Source organism: Prionailurus bengalensis, chromosome X (genome assembly GCF_016509475.1).
Source record: "Prionailurus bengalensis isolate Pbe53 chromosome X, Fcat_Pben_1.1_paternal_pri, whole genome shotgun sequence".
NCBI lineage: Eukaryota > Metazoa > Chordata > Mammalia > Carnivora > Felidae > Prionailurus > Prionailurus bengalensis.
In genome coordinates, this window is record NC_057361.1 from 69,734,817 (window position 1) to 69,755,581 (window position 20,765).

General features: G+C 37.4%; 1 pseudogene; it reads right to left on the minus strand.

Moving 5' to 3' along the window:
* Positions 1 to 14,716: 14,716 nt before the first annotated feature.
* LOC122477093 overlaps positions 14,717 to 20,765 on the minus strand; it is a 127,997-nt pseudogene continuing 121,948 nt past the window's right edge.

Consider the following 20,765-nt stretch of genomic DNA (forward strand, 5'->3'; position numbering starts at 1 on the left):
CATAATTTTATCTTCTATTCTCCCCTCTGCCTCTTCAATCCGGGCCATAGTTGTCTCCATTTTATTTTGCAGTTCATTGATAGCATTTTTTATCTCCTCCTAGCTGTTCCTTAGTCCCTTGATCTCTGTATCAAGAGATTCTCTGCTGTCCTTTATACTGTTTTCAAGCCCAGCAATTAATTTTATGACTATTATTCTAAATTCACTTTCTGTTATATTGTTTAAATCATTTTTGCTCAGTTCGTTAGCTGTTGTTATTTCCTGGATGTTTTTCTGAGGGGAATTCTTCTGTTTCGTCATTTTGGATAGTCCCTGGAGTGGTGTGGGACTGTGGGGCACTTCCCCTGTGCTGTCTTGAATAACTTGCGTTGGTGGGCGGGGCCGCAGTCAGACCTGATGTCTTCCCCCAGTGCACAGCTGGGGCCACAGTCAGACTGGTGTGTACCTTCTCTTCCCCTCTCCTAGGGGCGGGATTCACTGTGGGGTGGTGTGGCCCATCTGGGCTACTTGCACACTGCCAGGCTTGTGGTGCTGGGGATCTGGTGTATTAGCTGGGGTGGGTAGGCAATGTGCTCGGGAGCAGGAGGGGCAGGCTTAGATCGCTTCTCCTTAGGTGATCCACTTCAGGAGGGGCCCTGTGGCAGCGGGAGGGAGTCAGACCCGCCAGAGTGATGGATCCGTAGAAGCACAGCATTGGGTGTTTGCACGGAGCAAGCAAGTTCCCAGGCAGGAACTGGTTCCCTTTGGGATTTTGGCTGGGGGATGGGTGAGGGAGATGGCACTGGCAAGCGCCTTTGTTCCCCTCCAAGCTGAGCTCTGTCGTCCAGGGCTCAACAACTCTCCCTCCCGTTGTCCTCCAGCCCTCCCGCTCTCAGAGCAGAGCTGTTAGCTTATAACCTTCCAGATGTCAAGTCCCGCTTGCTGTCGGAACACACTCCATCTGGCCCCTCCGCTTTTGCCAGCCAGACTCTGGGGCTCTGCTTGGCTGGTGGGCCGCCCCTCCACACCGGCTCCCTCCCGCCAGTCCATGGAGTGCGCACCGCCTCTCTGCTCTTCCTACCCTCTTCCGTGGGCCTCTCCTCTGCGCTTGGCTCTGGAGACTCCGTTCTGATAGTCTTTTGGCGGTTTTCTGGGTTATTTAGGCAGGCGTAGGTGGAATCTAAATGATCAGCAAGACGCGTGGTGAGGCCAGCGTCCTCCTACGCCGCCATCTTCCCCAAGAACTGTATCCACCATTCCAAAAGCAGCATGTGAGATATATTTTGTTGGTTAAGAACATGGTTTCTCTAAAGAGCTGCAGACCATATGATACTAATGGACTTTCTGACATCTGTTTTTCCAAGCATTTCTACTCACACAAAATGAACAAATAATAAGGCATATTTTTTAAAAGAGTGTGGGGAGTCACAAAAGGGAATTGTGCATTCTAAGTGGAAGTCACAAAAGGATACATATATATTTTTTTCTCATTTTTATCCAGGGAATTTATAAACAAACTGTTAATAAGCCTTAGGTCTGTTTTAGTATGGGCTCAATGAATTATACTACTGTTCATAATTATCATAATGGACATAATAAGGGCTAATGTCATGTTTCAAGATCACCTCTGTTTATATTCCTGTATTAAAATAATTGACATTTGAAATTATGTTAGTAAAACATGCCATGATTCATAAACTGGAATAAAAAAAATAATTCAACTTAATATACAATGTTATATTAGTTTCAGGTATATAATATACTTTTTAAATCCTATATCTTTCTCAGTGCTCATCAAGATAAGTGTACTTTTAATCCCCTTTACTCATTTCACCGCCTTCCCTCTGAAAACTACAAGTGTATTCTCTCTATATAAGGGTGTGTCTTGTTTGTCGCTTTTATTCTATGTATTTGTTTTGTATCTTAAATTCCACAGAGTGAAACACGGTATTTGTCTTTCTCTGATTGACTTATTTAATTTAGCGTTATACCTTCTAATCCATCCATGTTACAAATGGGAAGATTTCATTCCTTTTCATGGCTAAGTATTATTCCATTGTGTAGATGTACCAGTTCTTTTTTATTCTTTCATCTATCAGAGCACACTTAAGATGCTACTGTATCTTGAATATTGTAAATAATGCTGCAATAAACATTGTGGTGCATATATTATTTAAATTAGTTTTCTTGTTTTCTTTGGGTAAATACCAAGAAGTGGAATTACTGAAGATATGGTAATTATATTTTTAATTTTTAAAGGAATATCCTTATTGTTTTCTGCAGTGAATATAGCAATTTGCATACCCACACAGTGTGCACGAAGATTTCTTTTTCTCTACATCTTCACCAAAATTTGTTATTGATTTATTTATTTATTTTAGCCATTCTGACAGGTGTGAGGTAATATCTTACTGTTGTTTTGATTTGCATTTCCTTGATGGTTAGTGATGTTGAGCATCTTTATATATGTATATATATTTTTTCACCCTCTGTATGTCTTCTTTGGAAAATGTCTATACATGTCTTTGGCCCATTTTTAATTGGATTATTTTATGTTGAATTATAAAAATTGTTTATATATTTTGGATATTAACCCTTTATCAGATGCAAATATATCTTTTGCAAATATCCTCCCTCATTCAGTTGGGTATAGTTTTGTTTTGTTGCTATTCCGCTTCACTATGCAGAAGTTACACATTTTGGTATAGTCCCAATAATTTAAATTCGTTGTAGTTTCCATTGCCAAAGGAGACATATCTAGAAAAATTGTTTTGATGACTGATGTCAAAGAGATTATTGCTTATATTTTATGCTAGGAATTTTATACTTTCAGGTTTCACATGTGTGTCTAATCTTTAAGTTTTTTGTGTGTGTATGGTGTAAGAAAGTGGTACAGTTTTATTTTATTTATTTATTTATTTATTTGCATGTAGCTGTTTAATTTTCTCAACACCATTTTTTGAGGAGACTGTTTTTTCCTCATGGTATATTCTTGCTTCCTTTGTTGAAGATTAATTGACCGTATAATCCTACGTTTATTTCTGGGCAATCTATTCTCTCCCATTGATTTATGTGTATCTTCTTCTGCCAGAATTATATTGTTCTGGTTACTACAGCTTTGTAGTATATCTTTAAATATGAGATAGTGATAACTCCAGCTTTGTTCCCTTTCTCACGATTGCTTTGGCCATTTAGAGTCTTTTGTGATTCCACACATTTTGGGATTCTTTGTTGTACTTTTGTGAAAAATGCTGTTGGTATTTTGATAGGGATTGCATTAAATATGTAGATTGCTTTTGGTAGTGTGGACATATAAACAATACTTGTTCTCCCGATTCATGAACATGGACTATCCTTCCATTTGTTTGTGTCATCTTCAATTTCTTTCATTAATGTTTAACATTTTTTGGAGTACACGTCATTTACCACTTTGGTTAAGTGTATTCCTAGAAATTTAATTCCTTTTGGTGCAATATAAATGGGATTCTTTTTAAAAAATTTTTATTCATATTCTAGTTAATTAACATACAGTGCAGTATTGGTTTCAGAAGTGAAATTTAGTGATTCATCACTTATATATAACTCCCAGTGCTCATCACAAATGTGCCCTCCTTAATATCCATCACCCATCTAGTCCATCCCCCACCAACCTCAATCTGTCAACCATCAGTTTGCTATCTTTAAGAGTCTCTTGTGGTTGTTTTCCTCTCTCTTTTTTCACCCTTTCACTTATTGTCATCTGTTTTGTTTCTTAAATTCCACATATGAGTGAAATCATATAGTATTTGTTCTATTCTGAACTGACTTATTTCATGTTTCATGATACACTGTAGCTCCATGCATGTTATCATAGATAGCAAGATTTCATTCTTTGTGATGGCTGAATACACACACATACACGCACGCACGCACATGCACATCTTCTTTAACCATTCAACAGTCAATGGACATTTGGGCTATTTCCATAGTTTGGCTATTTTTGATAATGCTGCTATAAACATCAGGTGCATATATCCCTTTGAATCTGTATTTTTGTATCCCTTGGGTAAATACCTAATAGTGCAATTGCTGGATAGTAGGGCAGTTCTATTTTTAGTTTTTCAAAGAGCCTCCATACTGTTCTCCAGAATGGCTGCAGCAGTTTGCATTCCTACCAACAATGCAAGAGGGTTCACCTTTCTCCACATCCTAGCTAATACCTGTTGTTTCTTGTGCTGTTCCTTTAACAATTCTGACAGAGGTGAGGTGGTATCTTACCATGGTTTTTATTTGTATTTCCCTGAAGATGAGTGATGTTGAGCGTCTTATCATGTGTCTGTTACCCTTCTGGATGTCTTCTTTGGAAAAGTGTCTATTCAATTTTTCTGCCCATTTCTTAACTGAATTATTTGGCATTTTTTTTTGAGGGGGGTGAGTTGTATAAGTTCGTTATATATTTTGGATACTTACCCTTTACTGATATGCAATTTGCAAACATCTTCTCCCATTCTGTGGGTTGCCTTTTAATTTTGTTGACTGTTTCCTTCTCTACAGAGAAGGTTTTGTCTTGATGAAGTCCCAATAGTTCATTTTTGCTTTTGTTTCCCATGCCTCTAGTGTCTTGTTTAATAAGAAGTTGCTACATTCGAGGTCAAAGAATTTGCTGCCTGTGTTCTTCTCTAGGATTTGGATAGTTTCTTGTCTCACATTTAGGTCTTTTAACCATTTTTGAATTTATTTTTGTATACAGTGTAAGAAAGTGGTTTGGTTTCCTTTTTCTGTATGTTGTTGTCCAGTTTCCCCAACACAATTTGGTGAAGATGCTGTCTTTTTTTCATTGGATATTCCTTCCTGCTTTATCAAAGATTAGTTGACCATATATTTATAAGTGAATTTCTGGGTTTTATCTTCTGCTCCATTGATCTGTATGTCTTTTTTGGTGACATACCATACTGTCTTTATGACTACAAGTTGTAATAAGCTTGCAACCAAGAATTGTGATGCCTCCAGTTTTGTTCTTCTTGTTCAGAATTGCTTTGGCTATTCAGGGTCTTTTGTGGTTCATACAAATTTTAAGATCATTTGTTCTATGTCTGAAAAATGCTGGTGGAATTTTGGTAAATATTGCATTAAATGTGTAGATTGATTTAGGTAATATAGATATTTTAGCAATGTTTGTTCTTCCAATCCTTGAGCACGGAATGTGTTTCTGTTTCTTTGTGTCCTCTTCAATTTCTTTCATAAGTGCTCTATAGTTTTCAGAGTACAGATCTTTTACCTCCTTGGTTAGGTTTATTCCTATTTATCTTACGGTTTTGGTGCAGTTGCAAATGGGATAATTCCTTGATTTCTTTTTATGCTGTTTCTTTATTGGTTTACTGAAATGCAGCAGATTTCTGTACATTGATTTTATATCCTGGGACTGTACTGAATTCATGTATTAGTTCTAGCAACACTTTTTTAGCAGTCTTTCAGGTTTTCTACATAGAGTATCATGTCATCTGCAAATAGTGAAAGTTTGAGGTCTTCATTGCTGATTTGAATGTTTTTTATTTATTTTTTTTCTGATTGCTGAGACTGACATCCAGTACTATGTTAAATACTAATAGTATAAGTGGATATCTTTGTCTTGATCCTTACCATAGGGGAAAGGCTCTCAGTTGTTCCCCATTGCAGATGATATTAGTTAGGGGTCTTTAGTATATGGCCTTTATGATGTTGAAGTATGTTCCATCTACACCTACTTTGTTGATATTTTTTAATCAAGAATGGATGCTGTATTTCGCCTAACGCTTTTCCTGAATTTATTGACAGGATCATATGGTTCTTATCCTTTATTTTCTTAATGTGGTGTATCACATTGATTGCCTTGCAAATATTGAACCAGCCCTGCAGCCCAGGAGTAAATCCCACTTGATCATGGTGAATAATCTTTTAATGTATTTTTGAATTCGATTTGCTAGTATCTTGTGGAAAATTTTTGCTTCCATGTTCATCAGGGCTATTGTCCTATAATTCTTTTTAGTGGGGTCTTTGGATTTGGAAACAAGGTAATGCTCATGGAATGAGTTGGGAAGTTTTCCTTCCATTTCTACTTTTTGGACAAGTTTGAGGAAAAATAGGTATTAACTCTTCTTTAAATGACTGGTAGAATTCCCCTGGTAAGCCATCTGGCCCTGGACTTTTGTAAGTTGGAAGATTTTTGTTTGCTGATTCAATTTCCTTGCTGGTTATGGGTCTGTTCAAATTTTCTATTTCTTCCTGCTTCAGTTTTGGTATTTTGTGAGATTCTAAGAATTTGTCCATTTTTCCAGATTGCCCAGTTCGTTGGAACAATTTTTTAAAAAATAATATTCTCTTATACTTGATTATATTTCAGTGATGTTAGCTGTGATTTATCCTAATTCATTAATGATTTTATCTATTTGGGTTCTGTATATTTGTTTTTGAAAAGGCTGGGGGTTATTAATTTCATTAATTTTTTCTAACAGCTCTTATTTTGTTGATCTTTTATTTTGTGTGTGTGTGTGTGTGTGTGTGTGTGTGTGTGTGTCTGTGTGTGTGTGTGTTTTCTTTTTGTTCCTGTATCATTTGTTTCTGTTCTAATCTTTTTTTTTATGAAATTTATTGACAAATTGGTTTCCATACAACACCCAGTGCTCATCCCAAAAGGTGCCCTCCTCAATACCCATCACCCACCCTCCTCTCCCTCCCACCCCCCATCAACCCTCAGTTTGTTCTCAGTTTTTAACAGTCTCTTATGCTTTGGCTCTCTCCCATTCTAACCTCTTTTTTTTTTCCCTTCCCCTCCCCCATGGGTTCCTGTTAAGTTTCTCAGTATCCACATAAGAGTGAAACCATATGGTATCTGTATTTCTCTGTATGGCTTATTTCACTTAGCATCACACTCTCCAGTTCCATCCACGTTGCTACAAAAGGCCATATTTCATTTTTTCTCATTGCCACGTAATATTCCATTGTGTATATAAACCACAATTTCTTTATCCATTCATCAGTTGATGGACATTTCGGCTCTTTCCATAATTTGGCTATTGTTGAGAGTGCTGCTATGAACATTGGGGTACAAGTGGCCCTATGCATCAGTGCTCCTGTATCCCTTGGATAAATTCCTAGCAGTGCTATTGCTGGGTCATAGGGTAGGTCTATTTTTAATTTTCTGAGGAACCTCCACACTGCTTTCCAGAGCGGCTGCACCAATTTGCATTCCCACCAACAGTGCAAGAGGGTTCCCGTTTCTCCACATCCTCTCCAGCATCTATAGTCTCCTGATTTGTTCATTTTGGCCCTCTGACTGGAGTGAGATGATACCTGAGTGTGGTTTTGATTTGTATTTCCCTGATAAGGAGCGACGCTGAACATCTTTTCATGTGCCTGTTGGCCATCCGGATGTCTTCTTTAGAGAAGTGTCTATTCATGTTTTCTGCCCATTTCTTCACTGGGTTATTTGTTTTTCGAGTATGGAGTTTGGTGAGCTCTTTATAGATTTTGGATACTAGCCCTTTGTCCGATATGTCATTTGCGAATATCTTTTCCCATTCCGTTGGTTGCCTTTTAGTTTTGTTGGTTGTTTCCTTTGCTGTGCAGAAGCTTTTTATCTTCATAAGGTCCCAGTAATTCACTTTTGCTTTTAATTCCCTTGCCTTTGGGGATGTGTCGAGTAAGAGATTGCTACGGCTGAGGTCAGAGAGGTCTTTTCCTGCTTTCTCCTCTAAGGTTTTGATGGTTTCCTGTCTCACATTTAGGTCCTTTATCCATTTTGAGTTTATTTTTGTGAATGGTGTGAGAAAGTGGTCTAGTTTCAACCTTCTGCATGTTGCTGTCCAGTTCTCCCAGCACCATTTGTTAAAGAGGCTGTCTTTTTTCCATTGGATGTTCTTTCCTGCTTTGTCAAAGATGAGTTGGCCATACGTTTGTGGGTCTAGTTCTGGGGTTTCTATTCTATTCCATTGGTCTATGTGTCTGTTTTGGTGCCAATACCATGCTGTCTTGATGATGACAGCTTTGTAGTAGAGGCTAAAGTCTGGGATTGTGATGCCTCCTGCTTTGGTCTTCTTCTTCAAAATTCCTTTGGCTATTCGGGGCCTTTTGTGGTTCCATATGAATTTTAGGATTGCTTGTTCTAGTTTCGAGAAGAATGCTGGTGCAATTTTGATTGGGATTGCATTGAATGTGTAGATAGCTTTGGGTAGTATTGACATTTTGACAATATTTATTTTTCCAATCCATGAGCAGGGAATGTCTTTCCATTTCTTTAAATCTTCTTCAATTTCCTTCATAAGCTTTCTATAGTTTTCAGCATACAGATCCTTTACATCTTTGGTTAGATTTATTCCTAGGTATTTTATGCTTCTTGGTGCAATTGTGAATGGGATCAGTTTCTTTATTTGTCTTTCTGTTGCTTCATTGTTAGTGTATAAGAATGCAACTGATTTCTGTACATTGATTTTGTATCCTGCAACTTTGCTGAATTCATGTATCAGTTCTAGCAGACTTTTGGTGGAGTCTATCGGATTTTCCATGTATAATATCATGTCATCTGCAAAAAGCGAAAGCTTGACTTCATCTTTGCCAATTTTGATGCCTTTGATTTCCTTTTGTTGTCTGATTGCTGATGCTAGAACTTCCAGCACTATGTTAAACAGCAGTGGTGAGAGTGGGCATCCTTGTCGTGTTCCTGATCTCAGGGAAAAAGCTCTCAGTTTTTCCCCATTGAGGATGATGTTAGCTGTGGGCTTTTCATAAATGGCTTTTATGATCTTTAAGTATGTTCCTTCTATCCCGACTTTCTCAAGGGTTTTTATTAAGAAAGGGTGCTGGATTTTGTCGAAGGCCTTTTCTGCATCGATTGACAGGATCATATGGTTCTTCTCTCTTTTTTTGTTAATGTGATGTATCACGTTGATTGATTTGCGAATGTTGAACCAGCCCTGCATCCCAGGAATGAATCCCACTTGATCATGGTGAATAATTCTTTTTATATGCCGTTGAATTCGATTTGCTAGTATCTTATTGAGAATTTTTGCATCCATATTCATCAGGGATATTGGCCTGTAGTTCTCTTTTTTTACTGGGTCTCTGTCTGGTTTAGGAATCAAAGTAATACTGGCTTCATAGAATGAGTCTGGAAGTTTTCCTTCCCTTTCTATTTCTTGGAATAGCTTGAGAAGGATAGGTATTATCTCTGCTTTAAACGTCTGGTAGAACTCCCCTGGGAAGCCATCTGGTCCTGGACTCTTATTTGTTGGGAGATTTTTGATAACCGATTCAATTTCTTCGCTGGTTATGGGTCTGTTCAAGCTTTCTATTTCCTCCTGATTGAGTTTTGGAAGAGTGTGGGTGTTCAGGAATTTGTCCATTTCTTCCAGGTTGTCCAATTTGTTGGCATATAATTTTTCATAGTATTCCCTGATAATTGTTTGTATCTCTGAGGGATTGGTTGTAATAATTCCATTTTCATTCATGATTTTATCTCTTTGGGTCATCTCCCTTTTCTTTTTGAGAAGCCTGGCTAGAGGTTTGTCAATTTTGTTTATTTTTTTCAAAAAAACAACTCTTGGTTTTGTTGATCTGCTCTACAGTTTTTTTAGATTCTATATTGTTTATTTCTGTTCTGATCTTTATTATTTCTCTTCTTCTGCTGGGCTTAGGCTGCCTTTGCTGTTCTGCTTCTAGTTCCTTTAGGTGTGCTGTTAGATTTTGTTTTTGGGATTTTTCTTGTTTCTTGAGATAGGCCTGTATTGCAATGTATTTTCCTCTCAGGACTGCCTTTGCTGTGTCCCAAAGCGTTTGGATTGTTGTATTTTCATTTTCGTTTGTTTCCATATATTTTTTAATTTCTTCTCTAATTGCCTGGTTGACCCACTCATTCTTTAGTAGGGTGTTCTTTAACCTCCATGCTTTTGGAGGTTTTCCAGACTTTTTTCTGTGGTTGATTTCAAGATTCATAGCATTGTGGGGGCGCCTGGGTGGCTCAGTCGGTTAAGCGTCCGACTTCGGCTCAGGTCATGATCTCGCGGTCCGTGAGTTCAAGCCCCGCGTCGGGCTCTGGGCTGACAGCTCAGAGCCTGGAGCCTGTTTCCGATTCTGTGTCTCCCTCTCTCTCTGACCCTCCCCCGTTCATGCTCTGTCTCTCGCTGTCTCAAAAATAAATAAACATTAAAAAAATTAAAAAAAAAAAAAGATTCATAGCATTGTGGTCTGAAAGTAAGCATGGTATAATTTCAATTCTTGTAAACTGATGAAGGGATGTTTTGTGACCCAGTATATGATCTATCTTGGAGAATGTTCCATGTGCGCTCGAGAAGAAAATATATTCTGTTGCTTTGGGATGCAGAGTTCTAAATATATCTGTCAAGTCCATCTGATCCAATGTCTCATTCAGGGCCCTTGTTTCTTTATTGACCGTGTGTCTAGATGATCTATCCATTTCTGTAAGTGGTGTATTAAAGTCCCCTGCAATTACCACATTCTTATCTATAAGGTTGCTTATGTTTATGAGTAATTGTTTTATATATTTGGGGGCTCCGGTATTCAGCGCATAGACATTTATAATTGTTAGCTCTTCCTGATGGATAGACCCTGTAACTATTATATAATGTCCTTCTTCATCTCTTGTTACAGCCTTTAATTTAAAGTCTAGTTTGTCTGATATAAGTATGGCTACTCCAGCTTTCTTTTGGCTTCCAGTCACATGATAAATAGTTCTCCATCCCCTCACTCTCAATCTAAAGGTGTCCTCAGGTCTAAAATGAGTCTCTTGTAGACAGCAAATCGATGGGTCTTGTTTTTTTTATCCATTCTGATACCCTATGTCTTTTGGTTGGCGCATTTAATCCATTTACATTCAGTGTTATTATAGAAAGATACGGGTTTAGAGTCATTGTGATGTCTGTATGTTTTATGCTTATAGTGATGTCTCTGGGACTTTGTCTCACAGGGTCCCCCTTAGGATCTCTTGTAGGGCTGGTTTAGTGGTGACAAATTCCTTCAGTTTTTGTTTGTTTGGGAAGACCTTTATCTCTCCTTCTATTCTAAATGACAGACTTGCTGGATAAAGGATTCTCAGCTGCATATTTTTTCTGTCTAGCACCCTGAAAATCTCGTGCCAATTCTTTCTGGCCTGCCAAGTTTCAAAAGAGAGATCAGTCACGAGTCTTATAGGTCTCCCTTTATATGTGAGGGCACGTTTACCCCTTGCTGCTTTCAGAATTTTCTCTTTATCCTTGTATTTTGCCAGTTTCACTATGATATGTCGTGCAGAAGATCGATTCAAGTTACGTCTGAAGGGAGTTCTCTGTGCCTCTTGGATTTCAATGCCTTTTTCCTTCCCCAGTTCAGGGAAGTTCTCAGCTATGATTTCTTCAAGTACCCCTTCAGCCCCTTTCCCTCTCTCTTCCTCCTCTGGGATACCAATTATGCGTATATTATTTCTTTTTAGTGTATCACTTAGTTCTCTAATTTTCCCCTCATACTCCTGGATTTTTTTATCTCTCTTTCTCTCAGCTTCCTCTTTTTCCATAACTTTATCTTCTAGTTCACCTATTCTATCCTCTGCCTCTTCAAGCCGAGCTGTGGTGGTTTCCATTTTGTTATGCATTTCGTTTAAAGCGTTTTTCAGCTCCTCGTGACTGTTCCTTAGTCCCTTGATCTCTGTAGCAAGAGATTCTCTGCTGTCCTGTATACTGTTTTCAAGCCCAGCAATTAATTTTATGACTATTATTCTAAATTCACTTTCTGTTATGTTATTTAAGTCCTTTTTGATCAGCTCATTAGCTGTTGTTATTTCCTGGAGATTCTTCTGAGGGGAATTCTTCCGCTTGGTCATTTTGGATAGTCCCTGGCGTGGTGAGGACCTGCAGGGCACTTCCCCTGTGCTGTGGTGTATAACTGGAGTTGGTGGGCGGGGCCGCAGTCAGACCTGATGTCTGCCCCCAGCCCACCGCTGGGGCCACAGTCAGACTGGTGTGTGCCTTCTCTTCCCCTCTCCTAGGGGCGGGATTCACTGGGGTGGTGAGGCTCGTCTGGGTTACTTGCACACTGCCAGGCTTGTGATGCTGGGGATCTGGCGTGTTAGCTGGGGTGGGTAGGCAAGGTGCACGGGGGCAGGAGGGGCAGGCTTAGATCGCTTCTCCTTAGGTGATCCACTTCAGGAGGGGCCCTGTGGCAGCGGGAGGGAGTCAGATCCGCTGCCGGAGGTTTGGCTCCGCAGAAGCGCAGAGTTGGGTGTTTCGTGGAGCGAGCAATTTCCCTGGCAGGAACTGGTTCTCTTTGGGATTTTGGCTGGGGGATGGGCGGGGGAGATGGCGCTGGCGAGCGCCTTTGTTCCCCACCAAACTGAGCTCTGTTGTCAGGGGGCTCAGCAGCTCTCCCTCCCTTTGTCCTCCAGCCTTCCCGCTTTCCGAGCAGAGCTGTTAACTTATTACCTCCCAGACGCTAAGTCACGCTTGTTGTGGGAACACAGTCCATCAGGCCCCTCCGCTTTTGCAAGCCAGACTCGGGGGCTCTGCTTGGCCGGCGAGCCGCCCCTCCGCCCCGGCTCCCTCCCGCCAGTCCGTGGAGCGCGCACCGCCTCGCCGCCCTTCCTACCCTCTTCGGTGGGCCTCTCGTCTGCGTTTGGCTCCGGCGACTCCGTTCTGCTAATCCTCTGGCAGTTTTCTGGGTTATTTAGGCAGGTGTAGATGGAATCTAAGTGATCAGCAGGACGTGCGGTGAGCCCAGCGTCCTCCTAAGCCGCCATCTTGCCGCAACTCCTGTTTCTGTTCTAATCTTTACTATTTCCCTTCTTCTGCTGGATTTAGGCTTTATTTGCTGTTCCTTTTCTTGCTCCTCTAGGTATTAAGTTTAACTTGTGTATTTGATACTTTTCTTGCTTCTTGATGTAGGCTTGTATTACAATATACTTCCCTCTTAGGACTGCCTTTGCTGCATCCCAAAGGTTTTGGACTCTTGTGTTTTTATTTTTCTTTCATCCCATGTACTTTTAAATTTCTTCTTTACTTTCCTGGTTATGCTATTCATTCCTTGGTAGGATGTTCTTTAACCTCCATTTTGTTGTGGTCTTTCCAATTTTTTTCTTGTAGTGATTTCAAGTCTCATAGTGTTGCAGTTTGAAAAGATGCGTGAATATGATTTCAATGGTTTTGAATTTTCTGAGACTTGTTTTATGGCCTAAATATGATCTATTCTGGACAGTGTTCCATGTGTACTTGGTAAGAATGTGTATTCCCATGTTTTTAGATGGTGTTCTCTGAATATATATGTTAGATGCAATGTGTCATTCAAAGCTACTGTTTCCTTATTGATTTTCTGTCTGGATGATCTATCCATTGATGTAAGTGGAGTGTTGAAATCCCCTACTATTATTGCATTACCATCATTTTCTTCTTTGTATCTCTTAATAGTTGCTTATGTATTTGGGTAGTTCCAGGTTGGAAGCATAGAGATTTACAATTGTTATACTTTTTGTTGGATTAATAGTTTTATCATTGTGTAGTGCCCTTCTTTATCTCTTGTTATAGACTTTGTTTTAAAGCCTATTTTTTCAATATAAATATTGTTAACCTAGCTTTCTTTTACCTTTTTACTCTAGCTTTTCTTTCATTGGCACTATAAATACTTTTTTAACCTCTCACTTTCACTGAAGTAAGTCTCTTGTAGGGGGCATATGGATTGATCTTGCTTTTCCATCCATTCAGTCATCCTAAGTGTTTTTATTGGAGCACTTAATCTATGTATATTCAGATTAATTATTGATAAGTATGTATTTATTGCCATTTTGTTATTTCTTTCATGACTGTTTTTGTAGTTCTCTGTTCCTTTCTGCTCTAGCTTTCTTCTCATGCGGTTTTCTGGTTTTCCTTAGTGATATGCTTGGATTCTTTTATCTTTATTTATTGTATACCTATTGCATGTTTTTAATTTGTGGTTACTATTAGGTTGATATATAAGATCCAATGAATATAGCAGTCTATATTAAGTTAATGAAAATTTGAACCTATCCTAAACACTAAATCTTTACTTCCTGTCATGTTTTATGTATATATGATACTTTACATTCTTTTATTTTATTAATCTTATCACTAATTTCATACATATAATTGATTTTACTGCTTTGTGCTTTAACCTTCATATTGGTTTTATAAGTGACTAATCTACTACCCTTATTATGTTTGTATTTACCTGTGATTTTTTCTCTTTCTAATGTTCTTACTCCTGATATAGTCTTTCCTTTCCACTCAAGGATTCCCCTTAACGTTTCTTATAAGACTCATTTAGTGGAATTTATTTAACTTTTGTTTGTTTGCAAAACTACTCTTTATCTCTTCTTCTATTTTGAATGATAGCTCTGTTGAATGGAGTATTCTTGCCTGTAGGTTGTCTTCGGTCAGCACTTTGAATCTATTATGCCACTTGCAAGCCTTGCAAAATTTCTGCTAGACAGACAGTTTTGATCCCTGTCCTATTAAAGACCAGGGCTGGAGCTGCCTTTGGCTTAAAATTGGCTCAGATACTATACTTGCTCTCAGCCCATTTGCCAGGCAGGGCTGTGGTGACACTGAACTGCAGAATGCTCTTCCTGAATTTTCCCCTAGGAGGCTTTTGTTGGAGGGTAGGGTTACAATCAGGCCAGATTTTGCCCCTAATTTGTCTGTGGGGGTTTCAGTGACCTTGAACTACAGGACTCTCTCCTTGAGCTGCCCCCATGATGTTTTCTTGGTGGCCAGAGCTAGCAATCAGATCAGATGTCTGCCTCAGCCCACTGTGGGGGCTGCAGTGTGTGGTTATCTTCCCCTATCCCTAAGGTAAGAGTCACTTTGGAGTGGTGATGGTCACTGTTGGGGCTTCTTGCAGAATGAGACACAACAAGCACGACTTTAAAGGGACTCCTGCCAAATGGAGTGGGTTGGATGGGGTGAGTCTGCAGAAGAGTGCTGGGGCAGGAGGTGTGATATTGGCAAGGTAGATGCCCTTCCCTACTGTGGAGTCTTGAAGTATAATACCTGGCTAGAGCCAAGCACCTTTCAAACTGCTGCTCCTATGCTGTATCTCAGTGGATTTGTTTGTTATGCTGTTTCTTTACAGGCAGCAACCCAGTTTCCTATTGCCTTTGGCTCTCTCAGAGCTGAGCTAGTTTATTTTTCAAGTACCCAGGGTTAAGCCCCGCTGATTGTAAAAACTTAAGAAGTTAAGCCCCACTGGTTTGCAACGCCAAATGTTATGGAAATACATCTTCCAAGTTCAGGTTTTCTTTGTCTTGGGTGCCTGATGTGGGATCTGTTCCTCTCCCCTTTTTATATTTGTAGTGTCCCTCCCATTTGTGGTCAGACTCACTAGGAGTTTTGTTTTTGACTGGGTCTCTGCCTCTGTTAGCATTTTCTACGTGGCCTCCTCTGTCTGATTAATGGTGGAGAGTCTCTTTTGCCAGTCTGCAGGTAATTTTCTGGGTTAGTTGCACTGATGTCGCTATTATCTAGGTGTATCAGGTGGGATAAAGTTAGCTTAGGATTCTCCTATTCTGCCATACTTCCAGGTTTCCCTGGAAAAGTTGTTTATACTTCACTTACTAAGGTAGAAAACTAGTGTTATGCTTAAAGTTCTTTGTTTCCTATTCTTTTTTTTCTTTTTATTTAGGTGTAATTGACATGTAACATTATATTAGTTTCAGATGTACAACATAAAAATTTAGTATTTATATATATTGAGAAATGATCATCACAATAAATTAAGTTAACATCCATCACCATTAATAATACAAAATTTTTTTCTTGAGATGAAAACTTTTAAAATATACTCTTTCAGTGCTATCAAATATACTATACAGCATAATGAACTATAGTCACCATGATGTATATTACATACCCATGACTTCTTTGTTTTTATAACTTGATGCTTGTAATTTTTAACTGCTTTCACCCACTTCATCCATTCCCCAGCCTCCACACATATGACAACCACAAATGTGTTCTCTGTATCCACTCTCCCATTTTTTTTAATTTCCACATATAAGTGAAATCATACAGTGTCTCTATCTGACTTACTACACTTAGCATAATTCCTTCAAGTTTCATACATAGTACAAGATTTTCTTCTTTTTAAGGCTGAATAACATTCCATTGTGTGTATGTGTGTGTGCATGTGTGTGTGTGTGCTATTTTTTTATTTGAATATAGTTAACACAATGCTACATTTGGTGTACCACATTCAGGTACGTTCAGGCATACAACATAGTATTTGAAAATTGTATACATTATGCTATGTTTGCCACTAGTGTAGCTACCATCGGTCCCCCACATCACTATAGCAATATAAATGACTAAATTTTTTATGCTGTGCTTTTTATTACTGTGACCTATTATTCAATAACTTTTGGAATCAAATCCAAAATGCCACCAACATGATTAATGTCAAGGAGTTTATTGCTTATATATTCTTCTAAGAGTTTTATGGTTCTGAGTTTACATTTAAATCTTTAATCCGTTTTTGAGTTAATTTTTATGTATGGTGTAAGACAATGGTTCAGTTTCACTCTTTTTCATGTGGCTGTCAAGGTTTCCCAAACCACTTATTGAAGACACTGTCATTTCCCCCATTGAATATTCGTGGCCCCTTTGTCATAACCAAATTGACTTTATGTGTATGGGTTTATTTCTTATCTCTCTATCTTGCTCCATTGAACTCTTTGTCTGTTTTTGTACCAGTACCATATTATTATGACTATTATAGCTTTGCAGTATAGTCTGAAATCAGGTAGCATGACACTTCCAGTTTTCTTGTTTTTTCTCAACATTACTTTGATTTTTCAAGGTCTTTTATCATTTTTATACAGATTTTAATATTGTTATATCTATTTCTGTGAAAATGTCATTGGAATTTTTTTAAGGATTGTGTTAAATCTGTAGAGTGTTTTTGGTAGCATAGATATGTTAACAATATTAATTCTTCAGATCCATTAGCATAGAATACTTTTCTATTTCTTTGTGTCTTCCATTTTTTTCTTCAATGTCTTATAGTTTTCAGAGTCCAGGTGTTTCACCTCCTTGGTTAAATTTATATCTGGATATTTTTTGGATACAATTGTAAGTGTAATTGTTTTCTTCATTTTTGTTTCTGCTAGTTCATTATTATTGTGTAGAAAAACAACAGGATTTTGTGTATTAATTTTCTATCCTGCAACTTTGTTGAATGCTTTTATTAGTTCTTACAGATTTTGGTGGTTAGTGTTTATAATGTATAATATGTTATCTGCAAATGGAGACAGTTTTACTTTTTCCTTTCTGATTTGGTTGACTTGTTAATTGAAGTATAATTAACATACAATGTTATATTATTTTCAAATGTACAGCATACTGCTTTTACAATTCTATACATTATGATAAGTGTACTGACCATCTATCACCAAACATTATTACTATCTTATTGACTATATTCCCTATGGTGCTCTTTTCATCTCTGTGATTTATTTTGTAATTGGAAGTTTGTATGTCTTAACGCTCTTTAACTTTTTCTGGTATGAATGATGTTAATTTCTTGTTTGTACCTAAATGTTCTGGCTAGGACTTTCAATGCTATGTTGAATAAAAATGATGAGAATGATAATTCTTGTGTCTAATCTTAGGGGGAAAATGTCCAGTTTTAACCATTAAATATGATGTTAGCAGTGGATTTTGTCTCATATAAGCTTTCTTAGGTTGAAGCACATTCCGTCTATACCCAGTGTATTGAGTTATCATAAAGGAATGTTGAATTTTTTCATACATGTTTTCTGCATCTATTAAAATGAGTTTTGTTAACATGGTGTATAACATTGATGTGCAGATGTTGAACCATCCTTGCATCCCTGGAATTTATCCTATTTGTTCATGTTGTATGATTCTTTTAATGTATTGTTGATTTCAGTTTTGCTAGTATTTGCCTAAGGATTGTTTCTATCTATATTCATCAGGCATATTGGCCTCTACTTTGCTTGTCGTATCCTTGAGTGGTTTTAGGATATGGATAAATAAAATGAGTTCAGCAATGTTACTTCCTCTTTTATATTTTTAGAAGAGTTTGAGAAGGATTGGTATTAGTTCTTCTTTAAATATTTGATAAAATTTTGCAGGGAAACCCTCTGACTCTCAACTTTTGTTGGGAGGTTTTTGATTACTTATTCAACCTCCTTGCTAGTAATCAGTCTGTTCAGATATTGTATTTCTTTTGATTCCATCTTGCAATGTTGTATGTTGCTAGGATTTATCAAATTCTTCATTGTAGTCTCTTATGATCCTTTGTATTTCTGTTGTAACAAAATCTGTAATGTATTTTTTTTCTTTTCTGATTTTATTTATTTGATATTTTTCTTGGTGAGGCTAGGTAAAGGTTTATCAATTTTGTTTATCTTTCCAAAACACGATCTCTTGGTTTCATTGATCTTTTTTTCTATTATCTTCTTAGTCTCTTTTTCATTTATTTCTGCTTTGACCTTTGTTAATTCCTTCATTCTACTAATTTTCGGTTTTGCTTAATCTTTTTTTTAATTTCTTGAGTTGTAGAGCTAGTTTTATTATTTGAGAATTGTCTCTCTATTTTTTATGTATTATTATTATTATTTTTTGAATCAGGTATTTCTCAGTATGAATTTTTTCTTAGAATTGCTTTTTCTTCTACCCATAAGTTTAGGTAAGTTGTATTTACATTTTAATTTCTCAAGTTATATTTTTTAAGTTTATTTAATTTTAGGGGAAGGAGAGGCAGAGAGAGAGGTAGAGAGAGTATCCTAAGCAGGCTATGCCATCAGTTCAGAGCCTGATTCAGGGCTTGATCTCATGACCCATGAGAGCATGACCTGAGCTGAAATCAAGAGTTAGACACAACTAATTTAGCCACCCAAGTGCCCTGGCAAGTTACATTTTAATTCCTTTTTTGATTTCTTCTTTGACACATTGGTTATTTAGTAGCATGTTTTTAACTTTCCACGTAATATAAATTTTCTACGCTTCTTTATGTAATTTATCATTATGTTCAGAAAAGATGCTTGATATTATTTAAATCTCCTTAATATTTTATTTAAAAATTTTGTTTAATATTTATTTATTTCTGAGACAGAGAGAGACAGAGCATGAGTGGGGGAGGGGCAGAGTGAGAGGGAGACACAGAATCCGAAGCAGGCTACAGGCTCCAAGCTGTCAGCACAGAGACCAACACGGGGCTTGAACCAACAAACTGTGAGATCATGACCTGAGCCGAAGTCGGTCGCTCAACCAACTGAGCCACCCAGGCTCCTTAATTTTTTAAGACTGGTTTCATAGCTTAACATATTATTGATCCTGGAGCATTTTTCACCTGCACTTGAGAATAATATATATTTTACCAATTTTATTTGGAATGGTTTGTATATATCTGTTAAGTTTATTTTGTATAATGTATTGTTTAAAACTGAATTTTCCTTATTGATTTTCTGTCTTATGGTCAAATTTAAATATTTTCTTACTAACAAAAGTAATACAAATTTTTTATAACAACTAAAATACAAAATATGTAAAAAGTTACTAAATCCTTATGCTCACTCCTGTACTTCTAAGTTCCTTAGCATATATCCTCTTGAGATAACCAGTATTACCATCCTGGTATTCATTTTTCTTTTGCACCAACACTTTGTACATACAAGTGTATGTAAGCAGAAGCAGATAGAGAGATAAATAATTTGTTTTGACTAAACTAAAATCATACATATGCTGTACTTTACAATTTAATTTTTTACCTGACAATATCCTAATTATCTCTATAAACCAGGAGATATGTATCTAATGCTATTGCTTTAAGTTCCATATTATTTATGAAAATACACACATAATTTAATTCTCCAAGATGCCATACATTCTGGATTTGCTAACATCAGTTTTTTTAGTTTTTATTTTGGCTTGTTTTCCCACTGCCCATTTCTACCCTTATCCATTTCCACTTATTTTCTTCGGATAACAATCAACAACCTCTTACTATGTAGCATTCCTTACTTTTATTAAATATTCACTTCACCATATCAAACCTTGAAATGCACACACACACACACACACACACACACATGAGAATGGGAAAGGTGCAGAAAGCAGAAGAGAGGGCGATGTTTTGTTAGTTTTATTTAAAGGCAAAAAAATAAACATACATCTCTGCATCCAAGTTAGTAATATATGTTACAGCTCTTCCTCTAACCATTCTACTGGATGCATAATAATTCACTGATACCTTAACTTGCATGTCCCTATTAGTGACCTTGAAAATATTTTGAATGTATTTTGGTCACTTTGGTTTGATAATTTGAGAATCATGGCTTTGTATCCTTTGTCCATTTTTCTCATTGGATATTTAGAGATTATTGTCAATTTATAAAAGACTTTATTTATTATAGATATAAGTCTCTGTTGTTCTTCTTTGTTGTAATTTTCCCTACTCTCATATATCTATTGTTTTTATGTTTTTTTATTTTATTTTTTAAAATTTACATCCAAATTTGTCAGCATACAGTGCAACTATGATTTCAGGAGTAGATTCCTTAGTGCCCCTTACCCGTTTCGCTCATCCCCCCTCCCACATCCCCTACTGTAACCCTCTGTTTGTTCTCCATATTTATGACTCTCTTCTGTTTTGTCCCCCTTCCTGTTTTTATATTATTTTTGTTTTCCTTCCCTTATGTTCATCTATTTTGTCTATCAAAGCCCTAATATCAGTGGTCATATGATTTTTGTCTTTCTCTGACTAATTTCACTTAGTATAATACCCTCCAGTTCCATCCATGTAGTTGCAAATGGCAA